General features: G+C 50.0%; 1 protein-coding gene across 3 annotated transcripts in view; it reads right to left on the bottom strand.

The window, feature by feature from the left end:
* Positions 1-21,290, bottom strand: part of LOC135915395 (irregular chiasm C-roughest protein-like) — a 407,803-nt gene that overhangs the window by 128,441 nt on the left and 258,072 nt on the right. For all 3 annotated transcript variants that reach the window (XM_065448440.2, XM_065448443.2, XM_065448444.2), the window contains one exon: positions 293-355. The gene's annotated coding sequence lies outside the window, so the exon portion shown is untranslated. The remainder of the gene's footprint in view (positions 1-292; positions 356-21,290) is intronic.

Genomic DNA, 21,290 nt, shown 5'->3' with positions numbered 1-21,290 from the left:
ACTAGCCGCAAAAGCGCACGCCATCTTCGACTCTGAGGGCGCTGCAACCAGCTCAACGTCAGCACCACGCGTGTGATTCGAAACTTGTGAAGCAAGCCAGTGCGCGTCGTAACCGGTAACCAGCTGAAAGAAAGAAGGAAGGGAAAAGAGGAGAAGGAAATGCAGGGAGGTTAAGCAGTTTAGCTTAACCGGTTTGCTACCCTACACGTGGGAGAGGGATGGGGGCTATGAAACCAGCTGAAAATGAAATATAACTTCCGGAGTGACGGAACGCGGTAGCTGTTTTGCTTACCAAGTATCGCGCGTAGCTAGCAGACAGCCACTTCATAAAAGCACGATGATCTGGGTGGGACTCCTGCGAAAGAAGGAAAAGCACACGTGAGAATCAATTGCTTGCTGCGTTTTACAGTTACAAAACAACGCACAGGCTTTCTATGGGGAGAAGTCATAAAGAAGGAAGGGCGCCCCGGCATAATTTTTTGCCATCGGGGAGTCTTTAATGGGACGCTAAGTAGCAACAACACGTTATGGTAGTTTAATCTAGCATTTCTTAAACGCTGTTTTCTTTAGTATCGGGGTAAGATGGGGATTTGTTGAAAAGAGAAGGGAAATCAAACTTCTTTCTTTTTCTTTTTAATTTGGCGCTAAAACAGCATTGCCCAGCGTCGATACGTGAATGCGACGTCACGGATTTCAAAGCTTATTTGTTTCGTATCGAAGCAAATGCGGCGCAACGAAAGTTCTGTAAATTTGCTAAGTTTAGTGTTTAGCTTCTTCAGAATTGAGCGCATGCAGTCAACCCTTGCCGCCAAAGAATTATCAACCTCCGAGTGGACGTCGCCAAAATCGATGACGTCACGGCGCGATATAGTGCGGGGACTTCGAGGCGGTTGAAATTTCAATTAAATTAATGCCCGGGGATTTACGTGTTAAAACGACGACACGATTACGAGGGACGCCATAGTGGGAGCACTCCGGGTTAATCTTGACCACCGGGTTAAGGGGGGGGGGGGGGCAATCTTTAATGTCCGCCCAATGCACTGGTGACAGCTCCCTTCGGAGCGGTGTCGTCAGCCATTTTTTTTTTTCATTCTTGCGTCTGTTCCAGTCTCATCAAGCATCTCTCGCGGTAAAACAGGCTTTTCTCGGTATTGCAGAAGGGCCATTTTTTATGAACACGCCTCAACTAATGTTTCTCTTTAGTGTGACTCACGAGCTCAAAAAAAAAAAAAAATGCATTCTGCTCCAACGGAATGTGGCGGCCTCTATGGCCGCTCTGGTGCTAAGCAGCAGCACAACACCGCAACGATCGAGCTACGTGTGATCAGTTATAGATTATCTCCAGGAAGCGTAAGTACAACTGCGTTATACAAATACGTACAACTTTCCAAGAGTCATCATATTATAATGTGCCGCGGTCGTGGCACGAATGTAGCACCAACGAATAACGTCACTAATAGATAAATATAGGCTGCAGTACAAATTCTAACACGCCTAATTCCAAAGCAAGGATTTGCAAAACGGTTTTGTAATTAAAATGTAGGCCTTCGGGTTTCGAAGCGTCAAGACACGTTTCTCGGTTGACGTTTATGGGGCACTTGGCACGTGCTCGTTTAACGACGGGAAAAAAATGGGCATAAACGGCGCTCAGCGTGTTGTACAAGTGCGCATAAGAGACGAGTTTGACGAAGAATTATATATATATATATATATATATATATATATATATATATATATATATATATATCGAGAGAGAGATTAGGAAATGAAAGGCAGAGGCGTTAACCCGAGTAACTGTGCAGCTTGGCATAATCAGCACCGACGGAAGGCATGGGCAAGGGCAGGAAAGAACTGAGGAGAACAGGAAAGATGAGAAAAAAAAAAAGGATTCGTGCGCATGACCACAACGAAGGCGCTTGACAATGACCCCACGCAGTGTGGCCCTGAGTATATATCGCAGTTGCAAATATGTCGGCCCTCACACCGATGGAACACGCATGAAGGAGCGCATGAAACTTCCACATAGACTTAGAAATTGCTGAGGCCGTGTTTCGCCGACACGACCTTTTTAAACGCATTATTTATTGGCGGCAGGCGGCGGGTGATTGCCTCACGAGCACCTCTGGGTGTCTGGAGCACCTCTGGTGACGCACAAAGACCTCGTCCTCAGGCGGAAGTGTCCTCCGTCTTTCTTTCTTTCTTTCTTTCTTTCTTTCTTTCTTTCTTTCTTTCTTTCTTTCTTTCTTTCTTTCTTTCTTTCTTTCTTTCTTTCCCGTCTCGACGCGTCGTTGCACGCTAGACTTTGCAGTCTGTCGCGACGAGCGCCCAAAAATAGGACCACTAGTTCTGAATCACGGCGCCTTTTTGTCGTGCGCGCCAGTCTGGACTGTCTGGCGGTTGTAGCCTCCGACTGTCGGCGAGCACGCTGAACTCCAGACACCCAATGCGAACGCTTGTGCGCGACAGGTACAGCGGAACACCTCTTCTTGAGCACGAGTGATGGGACCGAGCCACTATACCTGCACACAAGCACACGACACAGCGCCTGTGCTCCTTTTTCTGTGTCCCGTCTTTGGGCCGTTTGCCGAATTATCTTACGTGTCTGACCGTGTTCTATCGAGGTTACTAAATTTACTTAACTGAACTCAGCGGAAATGCAAGCGGTATATTCCTGCAAAGCTATCTGTCGTAAAAGACAGGATAAAAGGAGGTGGGGGAGTGTAGAAGCGGTAAGGGATCTGCTCCATGGAACCGCAAGCGTGCATCACTCTTAAAATAAAAGGTCGATTTATTCGCTAGCCACAAGTACTAACACGCTACTTGTCTCAAAAAGCACTACACGCAGTAAAATTATAGTTAGTACTTTTCACGACCTACTGAGGCTAGGAAAAGGCACTAACTTAGTACTAGCTCCGTTGTGCAGTTACTAACGCAACTGAACTTTAACTACCACCGATACAATGAAGCCCATTAGATTTATTACTGCCGTTTGCATTGCCGTGTTACGTCGCTGGCACTGTAAACGCATAAGGAGGTCAAATAACACACATGAAGAGAGATAAAAGGCGTCCTTTCGCTGTTTATTAGGCAGACTTATTGGTATAGGTAAGGCTTCCCGAGGATATTACGGCACAATTGATGCGGGTAACAAACTGCTGGGTAACTCCATCATGCAACGTACGATAAACAAGAACACAAAGGACAGCTCTCGTCCTGTCTTCTTCCTTTCTCGTCCGTGTTTCTAGCTGTTTTTTTTTTTCGAAAGAGCGCGCGCACAGGGAACTACGACATGGGTGCTAAGCGACACATACTCGAAGATGAACTTCAAGAGCGTTTCTAGTCCTAGTTCTATAGCGAGCACTTGTTGCACCGGTGAGCACTTGTTTATGTGGATAATTAATCAGTTTTTTTACCCTAATTTCTCTATAGCCTTCTGTCTTCATATATATGTGCTACGACGCCGCGCATAACTGTTGGTGAAACATCATGAGACACACTACAGGTTATATAAATTTTGCACAATAATGCCACAATCACAGCACAATAGACCATTGCCACACGCGGTAGTAGTGGCTTGGCAGTTACTTAGTAAAAGCTACCAGGAACTAGTCAGGAGGTAGTAAAATACACGTTAATCTCGTAAACGCATGCATTTACTAGCTATTTAATATACGTACACACACACACATATATATATATATATATATATATATATATATATATATATATATATATATATATATATATATATATATATATATATATATATATATATATATATATATATATATATATATATATATGCTCTGTCACAAGGCCATAGTTAGGGCACAACGCGCATACACTTGCGGTACAGCACAGATAGCGATTTGTCGTGAAGTAAGTGAACAGTGCATAACCTGCAATGGTAAGATGAAGTTCCCTTATACACTTGCGCGGCTGTCTATATGACAAAGCGTACTACTACCACTTCGCAGAAGGAATAAGGTGCGACACCCGCAAGCAATGCACGAATGTCGATTGCTTGGTCGCTCGCCTCCTAGATTTTTCTTCTTTCTTTTGGTCACCCGGCATTGCATGTTAGGCGTGCGCCCACGCAAACACCCCCTGCATTCATTCAAAATCTCTATGGCTCTCTCCTTCTCTCACTCGAGCCTTTTCTACTCCGACAGCCTTGCAGCCTCACGTTATTCGCTTTTGCTCAGTTTCTTTTTTTTTTCACAATATTAGTGCTTTCAGCCCCCGCCTGGATGGTTCGACTTAAGCCCAGTATGCACTGTATGCAGGCCTTTCCCACGAAGTCTCTGCTTCTCCCCTCCGCTTATTTCGCTAAATTATCCTTCGCTCTGACTTCCACGTCACCCGACGGAAGAATCAGTGGGCACTTAATTATCGCGCCCGCTCCCGAAGCGGCACGGGCTAAGCGGCACCGGGTTTCGGCATTCCGTGCTTATATACGCGCCGTTCCTTTTGTCTCCCGGTAGCCCGTCAACCATGCTCAGTTTACAGTCGTCCTCCCGGACCGCGATTATTAACGTGCCAGCCCGTCGGAGCCCGTGTCGAGCATTCTTCCCGAACGCGACACCTCCTCTCTTTTTCAGGTTCTCTTTCTATTTTGTGTTGGCGTTCGTCCTCCCTTTGCCAGCCGCGCTCTCCCGGGGCCGCCGCCGCCGCTGCTGCTGCTTCTGCACAGCCAACGCATTCTTCCAGCGAAACGAACGGCCGCGTTGCGCCCGGCGTGTCGTCGACGTCGCCGGCCAACTAACTCGCCTCGCGAATCGAGTAAATTAGCGCAATTCCCTTACCGGGAGACGACGAAGAAGCGTCAACTAGGGGGGTCTCCCGCGCGCGCCGCTAACGAAGTGCACGGCGGCTAATGATGGCATTTTTTCGGACAACGCGCCCGCGGCCCGCCCGGTGTAGGCCTAATCCTTTCCCATTCCGCTGCTGCAGATACGGCAGCGCTGAGGGCGGCGCGACGGGCGAACAAAAAACCATTTTCGGGAGGCGCACCTCTCTCCTTTCCAGGTTTTTCTCGCGGCGATCGGGCTAGCTGTGATGCGCATGCGAAACTGCGCTTCCCTCTCGCGCTACGCTCGCCCCCCTTTCCCCACACCTTTCTCCCCGCATCGGTGCAGCAAAGTGCCCCGTCCTTTCCTTTTTCCTCCCCAAACGCGAACGGGGGTTCGAGAAACAACCGGAGGGAAATAAAAGGGTCGTTGGTCCAGCGCCGGCCCAAGGTGTGTTCGTATATATACGAAGGCGCAAATTGTTTCCGCACGCTGCCGCGCGCGCGACTGCAGCCTTTCATCCCCGGGCTTTCTATACGACGCGCGTTCAAATCTGCCCCCCCGTTGTCGCGGCCGATAGAATTTTATTTATTCTTCCTCGTGCAGGTTCACCCGTGGGACGCTTCTCTGCAGCGCACGGCAGCGCGACCGTGCAACCTTCGCGAAAGTGCTACAGCATAGCGGAGACGGCCCGCCGCGCATCCCTCAGGAAAAGGAACGGACGGCTTTATCGCGGGCCGTCCTTATCCATTTCATTCGCGAATTATACGGTGCACTGTCAACAGAGAGCGTTGCGTACATCGACCTCGCAAAGTGCCTTGAAACCGCGTTATTGGATTCCGACAGAGGGAGGAGTGTAAGGTGTACCCCTTATATAATAACCTAGAAAATTGTAGTTAATATACTATAGTAAGACGACAATTAACGATGGAACCTACCCAAAATCAACCTCGTTATACCTCCACATGTAATGATCGTGACCGCAAAATCCTAAACTACCAAACCGAGACGAACGTGTACGGTAACTCCGTGTTTGCTCGAACAGTAAACCGATGGAGCAGGCTGACTGGAGAACCCATGCACTATATCGATGAAGATGCATTCTACTCGTCGCTGTAATCCCTCTGCTGTAACGCCCTTGGGCACTGCACCGTACCCCTCGAACAAAGATAAGTAAAGAGGCACAAGTGAGTCAACAGTGAGACAAAGAAGTGAAAATATAGGGAACTTAATTAGAAGAGGAGTGTGTGTCAATATTTCTAAATAATTAACAAACTAACAAAAAAGTAAACGGTGGTAGCAATACTGAACAGTCTAAAGTGAACCTTAGGCAAGAAGAGAGTTCTAATGTACTCGCAGCTCAATATCCGTAATAACCAAGTCACGAGTATAACAGAGTTACGGGCGCGGTAAAAGCCCTTATGTCAAATGAATATATATATATATATATATATATATATATATATATATATATATATATATATATATATATGTGTGTGTGTCCAGCGAATGGCAGAAGAGTTCATACAGTGCAAGCATCATCAGTGACACCGCACTACAGCCTCACCCCGGTCTAAAGAAAGATCGTTATGCACAGTATTCGTTTTGCAGCAGCGCTAGATTAATCGAGAACAGCTGTGTTCGAAGCCTGTTAACGTTTAAAACAATTGTTTGTTAATTCCTTCGAGTTCAGTTAAAGAAACAGCTTGCAGCGGCGTGCGAACACCAGTATGGCAGTGAGAGAGAAGCCAATATAGAGCAGGCATCACAAGCGGCAGGTTTCCGATAAAGATATTCGGCACCGCTGTGTGGGAAGAGGAAGGAAGGAAGGGACAAAAGTGGAGAAGGAAAGAGAGGGAGCTTAACCAGTTTAGCTTAACCGGTTTGCTACCCTACACATGGGAGCGGGATGGGGGGATGAAAGATGGGGAAAGGAGAGAGAGAGAGAGAGAGCACACAGCACACGCATCGTCAGTTAAGAGTCCATCACTCTTGCGTGGTACGTGATATCACAGTCACAGCCGTTTGTCCAATCCCGTCTCTTTCAAAAACCGAAGTAATCCCTTCGTCACCTTCAGCTGCGATGTCTTCTGTCGGCAATTAAGTGTGGAACCTATGCCTAACACAGCACCTTAGCACGATGGTGCGCGTGTGCAGGGGTGTCTTTTGTTTGAATGAACATTCTCTTCCTTAGGTATACGTGCTGGAGTGGCACGGGGATTCACCGTTATGCCAGATTTATTTTTTTTTTACGTTTGCCAGAAGCACGTCACGCTGACAGCTCTGCCTTTACCAAATTTGACGGCGTCCTGCCTATTCGGTTGTTCCGTCTTTGCGCAGAGAAATGTCGCTGATCGTGGGACGCAAGCTGCCTTTAGAGTCCAACATTGTCTGAATAGCTCGGCGCTTTGTTTTCATTCCTACGAGGACAATAAAGCAAGAGAGAAATGCGGCAAACTGCAAAAAAAAAATGTATATATAATGTCGCAGTTTCGCTCGAAAGGTGAAGCATCAATTGCGATAACAAATTAGTGGAAAGCTATATACGAAGCAAGGATAGCAGTTTTACCGACATAATAAACTTGTATGCATAGGCATACTAACTATATTGACAAGCTGGAGTGATGAGCGCACAAGGCACAAGCAAACATGAACATGTCTCACTCGATGACCGCGGAAACTCGCTGTCAAAACGGTGCAGTGAGGAAACGCGGCAGCAGCAGTGAGCGAATTGACCTTCGTTCAGCCGCTCGCATCAACGCGAACTTCGCCTTGAAAACGCAGCGCAACCCGGACTCTGCACCCTCTGTACCCATCGCAGATGGCTTTCAAGACATAGCGGCCCGGCCGCCACGCCCCCTCCTCCTTCCGCCCACTTTCCACGATGCCTTGCGCGCGACGCAACGCGGCGCGCTTTCTCCCCGTTTTCCGTCGTTGCGTGCGAGAGATTGAGCCTCAATCGCCGGCTCACCCTCGCCATCTTTCACTCGCACATACAGCATACGGCGCGGCGACTATTTTATTTTTTCTGAGAAATGCGCCTGGAGTGTCCATATATTTCCTATTGCAATAAATAAAAAAAAGAAAGAAAACCTCGAAGTTACTACGTCGACATGAAGGGAACTTTCGCAAGACACACCGGGAAAGAAGATGACTATACTGCATGTTGACAGGCGTTGTAAGGCTATTGCTAACAAAGGCGCAAGGTCAACACGAATATGCTCTCTCTCTTTATAGCTTGGAACCAGACAGGCCTGCGGTACATATGACGTTATGGAGCCTTTTGTAGTCCCACGCCCGGGGGGCGTACGCACGACGTCTCTCCTCCGAGCCAGCCTACATACCTCGGCAGACGTTCCTCCCAACGGCCGCCTTACATCATCATCTCGAGGAGCCTTCAAACTACGTTATTGGATTCCGAGAAGCTCTTTCGAGAGCGGCCCCAAATATCGCTCTCGTAAAGGTGACCTGTGTCTGGACGACGTATTGGGGCAGCGTCGCACAGATAAACGTGACACTAGCAATAAACGTGGTGCGCTGTCAAGTATATAGTGTGCGCCGTGGCAACTTCTCCCGAGTACCCTTCGATCCCTTAGCGCGGTGGCTTAACGCAGCAGCGTCGAGGCAGCGCAGAAAGTTGCCGGCGACGCGACCGACGCTCGAAACGCTCACGTGTCATGCAGGGCGAGAAAGTTTAGAAAGAAAAAAACACACACAGAAGAACAAGAAGAAGATGGAGCGAAGCATTAGCAAAGCCTTCTTATAAAGTGAGCTGTATACAGACTCAGTCTTGTGGGCTTAGCGCCGCGTTAAGCTTTACGTCTTAAGAAAGATGATGCTTGCCGGGGGCTCCCGGTACTTTATTGTTATGGGTACGAACCTGCTTCAGTTGACAGTAGTGCGCTCTAAAAGTATCCCTCAGGAGTAAGCCGTTTGAGATCAAAGGTGCCCAGGGTTACGCGTTACGCCGCGGAAATGGCACTCAGGCTCCGACAGTGTTGCTTTCATGCATCGTTTAACTGCTTCGTTCTGGTCTGCTTACAACAATCTTTACTTCTACAGGCATGCCATTGAAGATAGGAAAACAATGTAGGCAAGCTGAGTGGAGAGGAGAGCTAGGAAATAGTGAAACAGATATATTAGTTCGCTTCTGAAAATGCCCTACGCAATCTTTAGGTTCCACTTTAAAAAAAAAATATCAATAGCGAACGAATCGTGGTTTTTGTCAAAAGACGTAGGTTACGACGTCGTTCATGACTATGGTTAGAGTTCTTTCTTTTTTTGTGAGCTTTCAGCCTGGTGTGATGCTCCACTGGTCCAAGGCCAGCTGCATATATATATGAATTGTCGGCGCAGACCCTCTTGCAGCCAAATCAGCACACGTTCGGGCCAAATGGAAAAGCGAGGGATACGAGGTCGAGTTTCAAGACCACTCGATTTCATTGCGCGTTATTGTCTGACTTTCCAGGCCATAGAATAATGTGTGCTTTATATGTACATTATTTGTTTTTTTTATCTCTCGTATTCAAACAAGTAACAGCAATAAAGAAAAACGGATTCGCAGCTGAACGCGATTGATTCTTTTATAGTCGCCCATAGTTGTGCTTCTAGGCGGATCTTCCACAGCATTGCAAGCATGCGATTTTTGGCTTAGTGCTAGTAGTTCGAGCAGATCGTATATTTTGAGTAGCGATTCAGTACCAGTGGGCGAGCTAGTGACAATGATAGCCCTTGTTTGTCTTCCCTTACTATCGGTGCACTGACGTCCGCTCCATTTCCTCACCCTCACGCCGACGCGCACAAACTTTTGGTCAGGGGGCTACATCACGCAAAAACACCAACGCGAGAAATCCACAGGCGTTAAGAAACGCAGCCGTCCCTAAATAGGCGAAACATATTCGCAAGCGGGTGCTTGTCACACACCTCGCGGCTCACTGTCCCAAGCCGGCGTCTGACGTCAGGGCAGTCTCGGCTTGCCATGCGTGGATCCGGCGTGCCCCGACAAGAATGGAGCTCGAGTTCTCCACTCGAACGGTAAAAATAGAGCCTTCTCTCTCTATCCGTCCGTCGCTCACCGACCTCGAGCACGAAAGTCAACAAAGAAAAGATGGCGCGCCTCCCGAAGGAGACAACAGCACTCGGCGCCGACTGCGGCGAGCGCCGTTTTTCAGGCCGTCATATGCACCGTTCGCACGTGCCGCCGGGTATCAGTGTCACCGCCGGACGGACTCTCGTTAGCTGCGGGCTGCGCAGGCAGCGGTGAACCGCAGAGCGGCGGCAGTGAAATATACGACGCTGTTTACGCGGCGCGGCTTCGTTCCGTCTTCCGTCGCACACGCGCTCGCACAGCGCGCGAATTCCTGCACCCCGGACGGCGCAGAGGTATCGCGCCCTCGCAATGAATTGGCCTCGCCAACTCCCTCTCCTCCCCCCACCAACTGTCCCGGCGGTGCCCGTGGGAGAAGAAGAAACACGCACGTACACTCCCGACCCTCCCCCCCCCCCCCCCACCCTCACCATCTTTCCACCACTCCTGCGGCCGAGATCGATGGCTCGTTCCCTGAACGGTTCGACCCGCCTGGCGAGGACGACGAAGACGATGCCGTCGAGAAGGGGACAGTTGCTTCGTTTTCCTTCTGTCCTATCTGTTCGACTGTGTGCCTTTCTCTTGTCTTTCTTTCTCTCGCCAGCTGCTCTCCTTCCTTTCTCGGACGCCCCCCTTCTTGGGCGTCGCTCCGTTCCTATTGCCTGCCTGGCCCGATCTTCTTCCACACCCATTCATTCATCCCCGCCTTCGTCCCCGAGTCCGTGCCGAGTGCTCCCTCCGCCTGATCGCCGCCGACTAATGCGGTAATTGTTTTGCTGGAACGAGTCCCCAATTTCCGGGCGGAAATCCGACACGTCCGCTCGTCGTCGTCTGGCCGTTCCTCCACGGCGAACTCGCCCCACCTTCCGAGCTCCTCCTTTTCTCCCCAGATGCCCTTATACACCTTCTTTCCTTCACACCCCCTTGAGCCGAATGCGGGTCTTGCGAGAGCTGCCTCCGGTCCGGAGGACATTTGCGGGCCAGACCGTCAGTTCGCCGGGTCTGTACGACGCTCAACCGTCCCCCCCGCCTCCCCAAACCCATCGAGAAGCTGCCCGCGCTTTGCGCGGCCATCTCGGAACGCCGTCTTCCTCGCTGCGTACTTTCGTTCGGTTCTGAGAACTTGCGAGAGGCGGTCGAGGAGAAGGGCTGCCACGCCGAGAGTCGGCCGGACAGGGGCACCCGGGGCCACACGCCGCGCGCATCTGCCATCGACAGCAGGCCATATACGAGGTCGCGCTGCTTCGCGGGCCCGCGAGTCGACGACAGCCCGTCATCGTCCCTGGCCCAGCCGCGCGTGCCAACGCACGCGCCGGCAACGGACCGCTAGAGTTCTCTCGCTGGCAGCCCGACCGAGGCTTACCCACCGCACCCATTTCACGCCCTCTCCTTATGCACTTGCGCGCACACTCGCGGTCTCCATTCAGCGAGCCGCGGCCGGCGGCGGCACGCGCATTCAATTTTGAGCCTCCCGTGCGACGGGCGGCTAGTTAGACGAGTTTCTGGCGGTGAAAGGCTGGAGGGCAGGGGGCGAAGGGGCCTTCCATTCTGAGGCCCCCCTTTCTCTTCTGAGGCCGCCACCCTTTGCTCTTTTCTTCCCCCTTTTTCGGACGCGGAGCACGGTCGAGCGTGGCCTCGTGTGTTTTCAATTTGCGCGTACAAGCGGGCGGCTGAGACCGGAAGTGAACTTCTGTGCCCGCGGAATGTTGAAAGGGGTCCGACGGAACGCCCGCCCTACCGCCGTCACCGTTACTAAACTTGAGTTGGGTGCCGTCGGCGCGTCTGCGGCGCGCGTAGCTCTCTCGCTTTTCCCCTCTCGCCCGCTCCTCCGAATGCTTTGCCGCCCTCCCCTCCCGTTTCCTCCTCTCCCCTGGCCGCCGCCTCGTCTGTCGGCGGCGATCTCTTCTCGGCTGCCGGCAAAGGTGAACGCCTTCGCTCAGTCCGCCGAAAAGACCGCAGCCACGCTTTGTTGGCGCACATTGAGCTGGCGTGGGTGCCTCCTTCCGAGGAACCGAGCAATAACACTCGAGCCGGCGCGGAGTGCCTATACATTGTTTTTCTTCAACAAGGGGGGTCCCTATCAACGATGAGCTCGCCGCCGAGCGGCGCTCGCCCCGAACATAACCTTTTGTTTGTTCAAAACTTGGTTATACACCCGCTGCCCGCTCCGTTTATTTCCGTTCGTTTACTTGTTTGTCTTTCGGTTGCCCGGTCGTAAACGCTTCGGCCAATTTGAGGGGTTCGTAAACCACTTAGCGGTGGGTTTAGATAGCTCGAGATTTCGGCGGGACTCCGGAGCTTCCATCTTCCAAGAAGGTGTGAGCAAGAACTACCGCTTGAGAATAGGGAAACTAAACAAAATTTGTGCTACCGCCACCGTTCAGAAAACTGCGGCTAAAGTTTTTGAAATCTAGGAATTTGTTTGGCGACTGCAGATTACTCGGGACCTTCTGCGGACTTGAGTCGTTTAGTGGGAAGAACGTTTTAAAACTAGTGGATTTCTTTCACCCACCCACAGCACGGGCTTCCTTCCGTCTTCACTCCGGCGTTTACGGAGCGCTCCAACTCGGACGCGCGTTGATGTATCACAATATCGATCGCCTTTAAGAGCATCACCTTTGTAACGGGGTGGTGGCACATGCGTCGGCAGCAGACTGCTTAAGAGTGGCGACCTTAAACTGAAATTTAATGCACCCTTTCGTAATGGCGCACCATGAGCTTCACCAGTTTTCCATGAAAAAAACATGCGTTGTGCAGCGGCTAACGTATCGGTAATATGCGTCAGCTGTTGTTACTTTTGCTTTTCCTATTTATGATAGATTCACTCTCTCTTTTCGTCCCCATACCCCTTGCCCCAGTGCAGGGTAGCAAACCGGACGTACGTGTGGTTGAACTCCCCGCCTTTCCTGTCTTCTATTTCTCTCTCTCTCTCTTATGCAAGATTCAGACAAGTCTTTCGTGATACTTGCACGCGAACGCCTGTTCTGCATGTTAGCTAGAACGTAGTCGGCACGCCAGGGAGGCGTCGATATACTGAACGGTCGGTTAGCTCGTTATATCCGAGTGGTTTGAATGTGGCCGCGCGAGACACCGCATTTATACCGTGGGTACTTCTGACAATTACCGATACCACTAGGTCCCTCATTTCTTCCGAAATTCTGAGAAGCGTGGAGCGAAACATCAGTTCGTCTCGCCGCAAATATTTAGTACGTTTTTGTTTTTCTAAATTTGATGATAACGAAAAGCTTTCAGCCCAATGGTTACGATTCCCTTCATTACTACTTCGATTCAATTGCGAAAACCGTGGACGCGTGCCCTAAAGCGGATAATGTCAAAGTTAATTAGTCAGACATTGCTAATACCTAGCATCGCGCTGGCGATTGTCTTTGATAGAAAGTTTGCTTCGCGGCATAAAACGAGCGACGCACCTTACAAGCACAATTATAAGTTATAGTGTTCGATGAAGCAGAGCAGGGTTCTAAGGTGTGGAATAGGCCTTGTGGGCGACTTGGACGTACACGCTTAATGGTGAGGGCGTTGGACACGAGACAAACGAAGCACAATAAAAGATGATTTGGCACTTTCTACACCCTTAAATGTGTGCAAGTCATGACTGAGCAGTTCTGGCTCCTTAATGAGTGCCAGTACATGCCTTTATTGTGGCAGAATTTATACAAGTCTGTTTTTTACTAAAAACGATCCCTGGTATAGTCTGCATTCGTAAGACTATATATGCCAGTCGAACGTTCTTAGAGGGTTCAACGAAATGGACCACGCAACGACCGCGACCTTCGTGACTTTGTGTCGAGTGACCTACAGTTCCTGCAGGCTCGCAGAACAAACACTGTGGCACGAAGCCGTGCCACGATGGCGTGCATAAATCGGATACAGTTGCGCCAGCCCTCGGCGGAGCCCGAGACGCGACGTTTGTTGTGTCTGGGGCGCGGATGAACTTTCAACTACGCTGCCCGACCGCGGGGAGGGATACACGCACGTTTCAACGCAGTCCGCAAGGGTGCGGGAGGGGGCCTACTATAGCTGAAAGACCTATTCATGAAGTATTTACCGTTGAGGACGCAGAACCCTTTCAGCGAGATTATTTTCTTCTATTCCCGTCGCGGTCGACGCCATCAGCTTTCGCGTTTAGAAGACCGCTCGACGTGCTGGCTCAGGCGCGGCTGAGAAAGAAAGAAAGAAAGAAAGAAAGAAAGAAAGAAAGAAAGAAAGAAAGAAAGAAAGAAAGAAAGAAAGAAAGAAAGAAAGTGATTTTTGCAGGGAATAATGAACTTTCCTCTTGCTTGGAACCTAGCCACGTTCTACTCAAATAAAACAACGACCTACGCGTCACGACTGCGTAATGCATACCTCTCTTTTTCCTTAAGTGTTGCTTTTATGATACAGTGTGGCTCTCAGTAACTGCTTCTTGCAGAGAGGTCTTCTGTCATGAACAATGCATGAATATGATGCAAGCTCCGTGCCCGCCGATGTATGGCGTTCCTCGTGCATTTCGTGACTTTCTTTTTCTAGTACCCTCTCTCGTTCCGCCACCAATTTTTTTTCGTCACACATAGCTGCGTTCATGTGCACTTAACAGCGACGGGTGCTAAGCAGGACACACATTTAACACGGAACCGCTTTCAGCGTAGCTAACTAACCGTAGCGAAATAACCAAAACTTCGAGAACACCAGTTAGTTTACAGACAGCCCGAGAGGAGGTGACGGACGAAACGTCCTACGTTTGCGTACAATGTGATACAACATTTCTGTTTATCCGGCGTCTGCAGCATGCCAACAACATGGCGCGGATATTTATATAACCAGAAACAACTAAAGCCAGCGTAAAGAAACACGACCATGCACATCGTCTCTCCCTTTAGCTTACGCCGCCACGCGTTTGGAAAGGTTATTATGGTTCGTTTAGTCCAAAGCCCCGAACATAATCCTCATACACGTGCGAGGCGCTCCACAGCACTGTGCAAAAAACTCGTCTGTGCGGGCGCCAGCTTCCCACACTGTCTCTAAAGAAGGAAAGCAAAAACAAAGAATAAATAATGAATCCAGAACGGAGCTGCAACACTAGACAGTGCACGGTAAACCGAGAACAGCTTCTCAATCTGAGTCGTTCGCGACGAGAGTTCGCAACGACAGGCGACACTGTGCCCCTACTAACGGGACAGACGACAGTAGTCAGCCTCGTCTCGGGGTTCACAAGCAGAAGACGCTGGAACAACACCCCTTTCCCAGAACGAGCTCCGCACGTCCGCACACGGCGGCGCGACAGGAGGCCTCCAGAAGTCAAGCGACGCGTCGCCGCGGTCCGCCATCTTTGATCTCTCCCTCTCGCTTTTTCATCGCACCATATGGGCTGTCATTCAGGGTCTCGCTCCCGAAGCGTCTTCCACGCGCTCCAACCTCGCCCCTTCTTTCACCCTCCCTCGCCGCCACCGCCGCCGCTACCACGTGTGGCAAACAGCTGGCTCGAGTGGAGGACTGGACCCCCGGTCGACTGTTGGTTCGAGCAAGCTGGCTGCCTTGCAAGGCGAGTCGCGATGCGGCGTAGCCCCGCATTTAGGGCAGGCACGCGAGCAATGGCCAGTCGTCGGGGTCCTCTCTCGTGCGTCTCGAACCCCGAAGGTGGGACTCCGCGAATTCTCGGGAAAGCGGATTCGTACTCGAGATCCCTCGCGGAGACAAAGGGAGAACGGAGCCCCGTTGATGGGGCGCCACGGCCGAGGGCCGCCGTTGTTCCGACCACATCTGCGCGTGCCGCGGAACGGTGGCCTCGCGGCGGAGCTTGCCTCTTGCGTCGCCGTTGTCGTCAGACCTCTGCATCCTTGCCTTTCCGCCGCAGCTGCCTTTCATGCGTCCCGCCACAAGGGTACCGACGCTGACTGAGTCTATATTCGCACGGAGTTAGGGGACCGTCAGAAAAACGGGGGGGGGGGGGGGGGAGGGCGAGCCGAAGGGGCGTTGAGACAGCGCCCTATTATTCTCGGGGTCGGCACTGCGGGCGCGCCAGAGGGCTTACTCGAGCGTGCTACGTGCGCCTGCATTTGTCGGTCTCATTGTCTCGGAGCCTTCACCTCCACTTCTTTTTTTTTTTTTTCACTTGCGTGCGTACATTTTCTCGGAAACGGGCGTCAGTGGGGCAGACTGTGTCGTGCCATTCTTGCGCTTCCAGCCCCCTCGTTAATGAGACACAGAAGACGACGCGGCCATCCTAAGCTGTTATGCTAAGTATAAACTCGAGGTCACCACCTTTCCTGTGGAGACTGACATATATGTTCTTTCTTTTTTCATTGTTTCTCGTTCTTTTCTGAATTTTCGACGAATGGTGCCCACAGCCACCCGAAATGTAGTGGCAGTTCCCTCCGCTATTTTATGTTTCCACCACTTTAGTTGGAAATCGAGGGATCCCGCGGGGCCACGTGGTGATGTCCAATGGTTGAGCTGAATGTTCAACATGGTGTAAACAACGGTCTGCGCGATCTAGACTAAGCTTGGTGAAGACGCCCAATTTGCAATTTAAAAAATTACTCATATAGAGAAACCATACCACACGCATTTAATATATGCACTCGCTACAGCTGTACTTAAATAATATAAGGTTCACGGCAAAATAAAACAATAAGTTCGTAGCAAAGATACGTACCGCGCCCTAGATTTTGTGCCAGAAGTCTCTATAGTCTCTGTTTTCTAGCCTGAATATCTTATGTTAAACACCGAGAAAGACTTACTTTGCTCCAAGAAACTCAAAAGCTACCAGCATTGTCCCCTGCTCCCCCTGCAGCCACCAACCACTTACATTTTTTAACAGATGTCGCCCCGGTCTTTTCCTCTCTCTCTCTCACTCTTCCTCGTTCGAATTGAGCAATACCTACTACCAGCCTCCTCACGAACTTTTCTCGCTACCGTACACGCACATTCTCATCACAGCCTCGAAGGAACAGACCCGTCGCGTTCTTTCCAGCAAAGCCAGCTTATAGCCCTCCCCCCAAGTCCCCAGGCTGAGCCAACCACGGTCATACGCTATACGCGTAGCGCTTGAATACGAACGTGGCTTACGCACCGACCTGGCGTTGTTTTCTGCACCGTTCGAGCGGCGTTCTATGGGCGCGGTGGCGGCAGGTTGCGTCTCCCTGCGCAGCCCGGTAATCCGTCTTCGCCACCGCTGGCACGGAAAAACGAGCGGGGGGCGATCGTTGATTGATCATTCGGGCCCGGGCGCGCAATAAACGTCGCGCGTTTCTCCTCTTCCCGCCCCCATTCTCCTATGCTCCCTCGCTGTGTGTATCTCGGGCGTCCGCCGTCACCTCGTGCATGGCACGCCGTCACGTGTTCCTTCCTTCTCACTTTTTCAGGGACTCTCTCTCTCCCCCTCTCGACTGCGACTGAGCCGAAGTGTCGGTGGGTGCGCCCTCTCGTAGATATCCCTCCCCCTCTCTCTTTTCCTCCTCTCCACACGTTTTATATTTCCTCCTCGCCACACCCCTCAACATACGGAACCAACACCTCGCCCATTGCAATAATTGAAACCGAGAGCGGTGCGTACATCGTCGCAGAAGTGAAAAAAGAAAAAGAAGAAAAAAAGAAACAAAAAAGAAGAGAAAGACACCGAAGCGATATAGAAGCGGGCCAGAATGAAATGAACGATGAGAAAGGAGAGGCCAGGCTGTCCGGCGAAGTAAAACGTGATATGAAGGGTAAATTCCGCTAAGTTCTCGTGTGCCGCCCACACCTCGACGCCTTCATCAACCTGATTGCTTGGGACTTATACAGGCAGTCGCGTTCTACACTTTCCTTTCTTTACTTTCTCTAAATCTCTTAATGCTTTTTGCAGCTCTCGTCTCTTGCCGCCGGTACTACTCGCTGGTACTGCGAGGTTGGCGCCTCGCTCCATATTCAGCACGTCTACTAAGACCGAGGAACAAAACTTGCTCCCGCACCTTCGCCCTTGAAATACGTATGTCCGAAGACGAACGGTTTAGGCAGAAAGCGACATGGTTTCCAGCAAACTAAAACGTCAAAGACCGTTTCTCACGTGTCGTATCGGTAGGCGTATTGGCAAAGCAAAGCCTTCGAGCAGCGTAGCGATAATCTCGGGAGGTTAACCGAATGAGAAGCTTCTGGTTTGCTACCCTGCACTCGAGGAAAGGTAAGGGACGAAAGAAAGATGGCAAGAATAGTGGAGAAGAGAAGCGAACTTCAATATGCAATAAGTGTGAACAGGAGGAAATCGCAAATGAAAGCGTAGTAAAGCCTACGTTTGAATGCAGTGGTCCTTAAAAAAAAAAAAGGAAGCCAGGTCTGCCTGTGGGCGTTACTTTCTGTTTTGTGTGCGTATATCGCAGGAAGACAACCGGTTGAGCGACGCTGAGCGATTTCCACATCGCAAACCAGCGAGGGGGTTCATTAATTATGGCTCAACGCTGTGGGAACCAGAACGAAGCGGATCAGGGCTTTCGCCTGTGACGTTCTTCTAAGGAGACAGAAAAAAAGAGAGACTTTCATTATGATAGAAAAACTGAGAGGCCAGCTTGAATCAAAGTTCTGACCTGCGACTCGGCATTGGCAGCAAGAAATTTGAGTTAAAAGAGGAAGAAACGAACTGTTTAATAATCAGGATGAAAATAGCTGTGAACGAACTTGTACGGTAAATATATACTCTTAAAAATCTCAAATCCAGACCACTCTCGTGCAAAATTTTGATTATGACATAAGAAGCAGTACGGCTTTACGCGAACTCTGCCTGTCGTTAAACTGCCGCGGTACTGAAGAACTGAAGGGATCCAGTATAATCACGTGACATTATTGAACTGTCAGGTAAACTGGCACAGTAGCTGTTCAACGTAGTAACTGTACTCTTACTCCTAAATGTATCTTAGAGCAACAAACTAAATTCATTGCGTCACCCCTCACATTTTTTTAACGTTATTTGGCTTCTGCTGAGTACAGTTCTAAACGAACGCCTTTCTTCTCACACTTAGTTTATGTACCGACCCGATGGAAACATACTCGAGCCTTTGTGGTTTCTATGTTAAGTGGCCAGCAGTTGCCAGCCTGCCTGCTCCTCGCTTTCCTTTTCTATTTATTGAACCATTGTCATTGATTTCAGTCTGAAAGACAAACATTATTTATCGCATTGCGACGACTGGACGATCGGCCGTTGTCCGTGCAGGTGCTCCTTGAAGACCGTCCCTATCGCTCGTCGGTCCACAAAGCTATGAAGGCACTTTTGTCTTCCTTCAGGACGACTGGCCTATGTGAACGCCTTTGACTCGCTCAGGCCGTCGGCATGCATGCGCGAGCTTACCGCGGCTTTCCTCCCCTCCCCCTCTCTCTATATTACCTTTCTATTCCCTCTTTTCCGTTCCCTTGAGTAAGGTAGCCAATCAGAAACATTTCTGGTGAAGATCCCTGCCTTCTTTCTTTATTTGATCCTACTCCTCCTGCCAAGTGTATATAGTTATTTTAAAAACTAATAATAATAATAATAATAATAATAATAATAATAATAATAATAATAATAATAATAATAATAATAATAATATCATGTACGCTCGGCTCTTGCATAACGAAGTCTTAGTCACTCGTTTTTCTCACTCACACCACAAGCTAAAGCTGGCAAGCACTACGCACCAACGTTAAGTTGCGCGAGTTCGCCGTCAGAAGGCAACGCATGCGCAGTGCGCCCGCAGCAGTTAGTTGCAACCACAGAAAACCTGCGCGCAAATACATGCGAAACGGAACGAATACGGACGCTGGGGAAGCCACGTATTTTTTTTTTCCGTACGAATACAGCAGAAACAAAAAAAGAAGGAAGAAAAAAAAACGAGCGGCGACAAAACTGAGCTGCAACGCACGCGCCATAAAGAATGGATGCCTCCCAAAGGAGGACTCTCACTACGGCTGCGACCCCTTGTACAGCATCGATCACGGGTTTGTGTGACCCCTCCCCCCATTCCTTCTGTCCCCGTCTCGTTCAGATGTTTCGTGTACTTCTTCGTTCTCCACCGCTGCCTCGGCTGGTGTGACACCACACGTCGTGGCGGACGGTCGCTGTCCCGCACGCCTTCCGACTTTGCGGCTCAATGTTCAGCTGCGCGATGCATATTGTATAACGGCGCCGCGACAGGCCGCAGTCGTAACGGCCCCGCGGAGTTGTACGGATAGTTATATACGCGCGTATGTATGCATGTATACGTATCAATTTGAAACCGAGCAGACGCCCCGCGGTTTGTTCCGTGACTGTGACAGAAACGTGATGTGGCCAGCGCGTCTCGGACGTGCGTCTCTGATAGAGGATTAGTCCCCGTTGCGAAACTAGGGCCGGCGTTTGGAAATAAACGACTGGTCGATGTGTTTCGAGGTAAAGGAACGTAAGCGGTCTTTTGAGGTCCGACCTCTCGCGAAGGTTGTAAGCCGCTACCAAATCTGACACTTTCATTTTTTTTTTGTTACAACAGAGATTGGTTTGCGAATTTGAATCGCCAACAATTTATTAAGCGGTGAACAAGCAATGCACTGAGACGCTTTATTTATTTATAAAAAGAGATACTGCGTTAGTTCTGCAGGTCAAACAAATGGGGTGATTACAAAGAAGTATAGTGGACTAGAATATCAAGTTCTCTATGCAAAGAAGTTTCAAATCAATATGAACACAAGAACCCCCCCCCCCCCCCCCACACACACACATGTCGATCTATTGGTTATATAAGTTACAGAGATCTATAAGTTACAGAATGCGTGAGCCGAGAAATCCGAATAGATAATATATTGGGGGGGGGGGGGGGGGAATGAATACACAAAGGTGTGTATAGGCACGAAGCGTAGGGTCAGTTGTTGCTAATATGTCCGAGCTAAATGACGTTAGACACAAAGCAGAGTTTGCAATCCAATCATTGCTAACAAGCGGTAAAGTTAAGTCGAATAGAGCTCGTAATCTAAGAAGCGCGAGTCTCCTAGTGGAGCCGATAGGCAAAGAAAACAAATAGGGTCGTAAAGAGAACGGTTGTTGTTCCAACCTCGCTAACCATTCGCAAGGCTTCCTTTAAATGTGTGCCTGAATGAGCCCGACTGACGTTTTTTTTCTTATTCCATATTCTATTTTTATCAGGACGGGGCCGACGAGGCCGAGACTCGAATTGGCAATCTCGTCCCTAGAATAAATAACTCCGAAAGACACGGCGTCGAGCAGGCACAGCCCTGCTCAAATATGAGTCAAATATGCCGATTTCGAGCTTTTTGTACGCTGGAAATCCTCGAATCCTAAACGCAGCGCGCACAAAAACCGAGAATCGCAAGGTCGAGTCGCAAACGGCAGATACACAGTGTCAAATTTGCGGACTGCAGGCTGCGTTATTGATGGCCGTGAGTATCGAGGCTATACCACAGTCCTGCATCGGCTATCCTGT

Source organism: Dermacentor albipictus, chromosome 4 (assembly GCF_038994185.2).
Source record: "Dermacentor albipictus isolate Rhodes 1998 colony chromosome 4, USDA_Dalb.pri_finalv2, whole genome shotgun sequence".
Classification (NCBI taxonomy): domain Eukaryota; kingdom Metazoa; phylum Arthropoda; class Arachnida; order Ixodida; family Ixodidae; genus Dermacentor; species Dermacentor albipictus.
The sequence above is the reverse complement of the archived record's forward strand: the minus strand, read 5'-3'. Positions and strand labels throughout refer to the sequence as shown.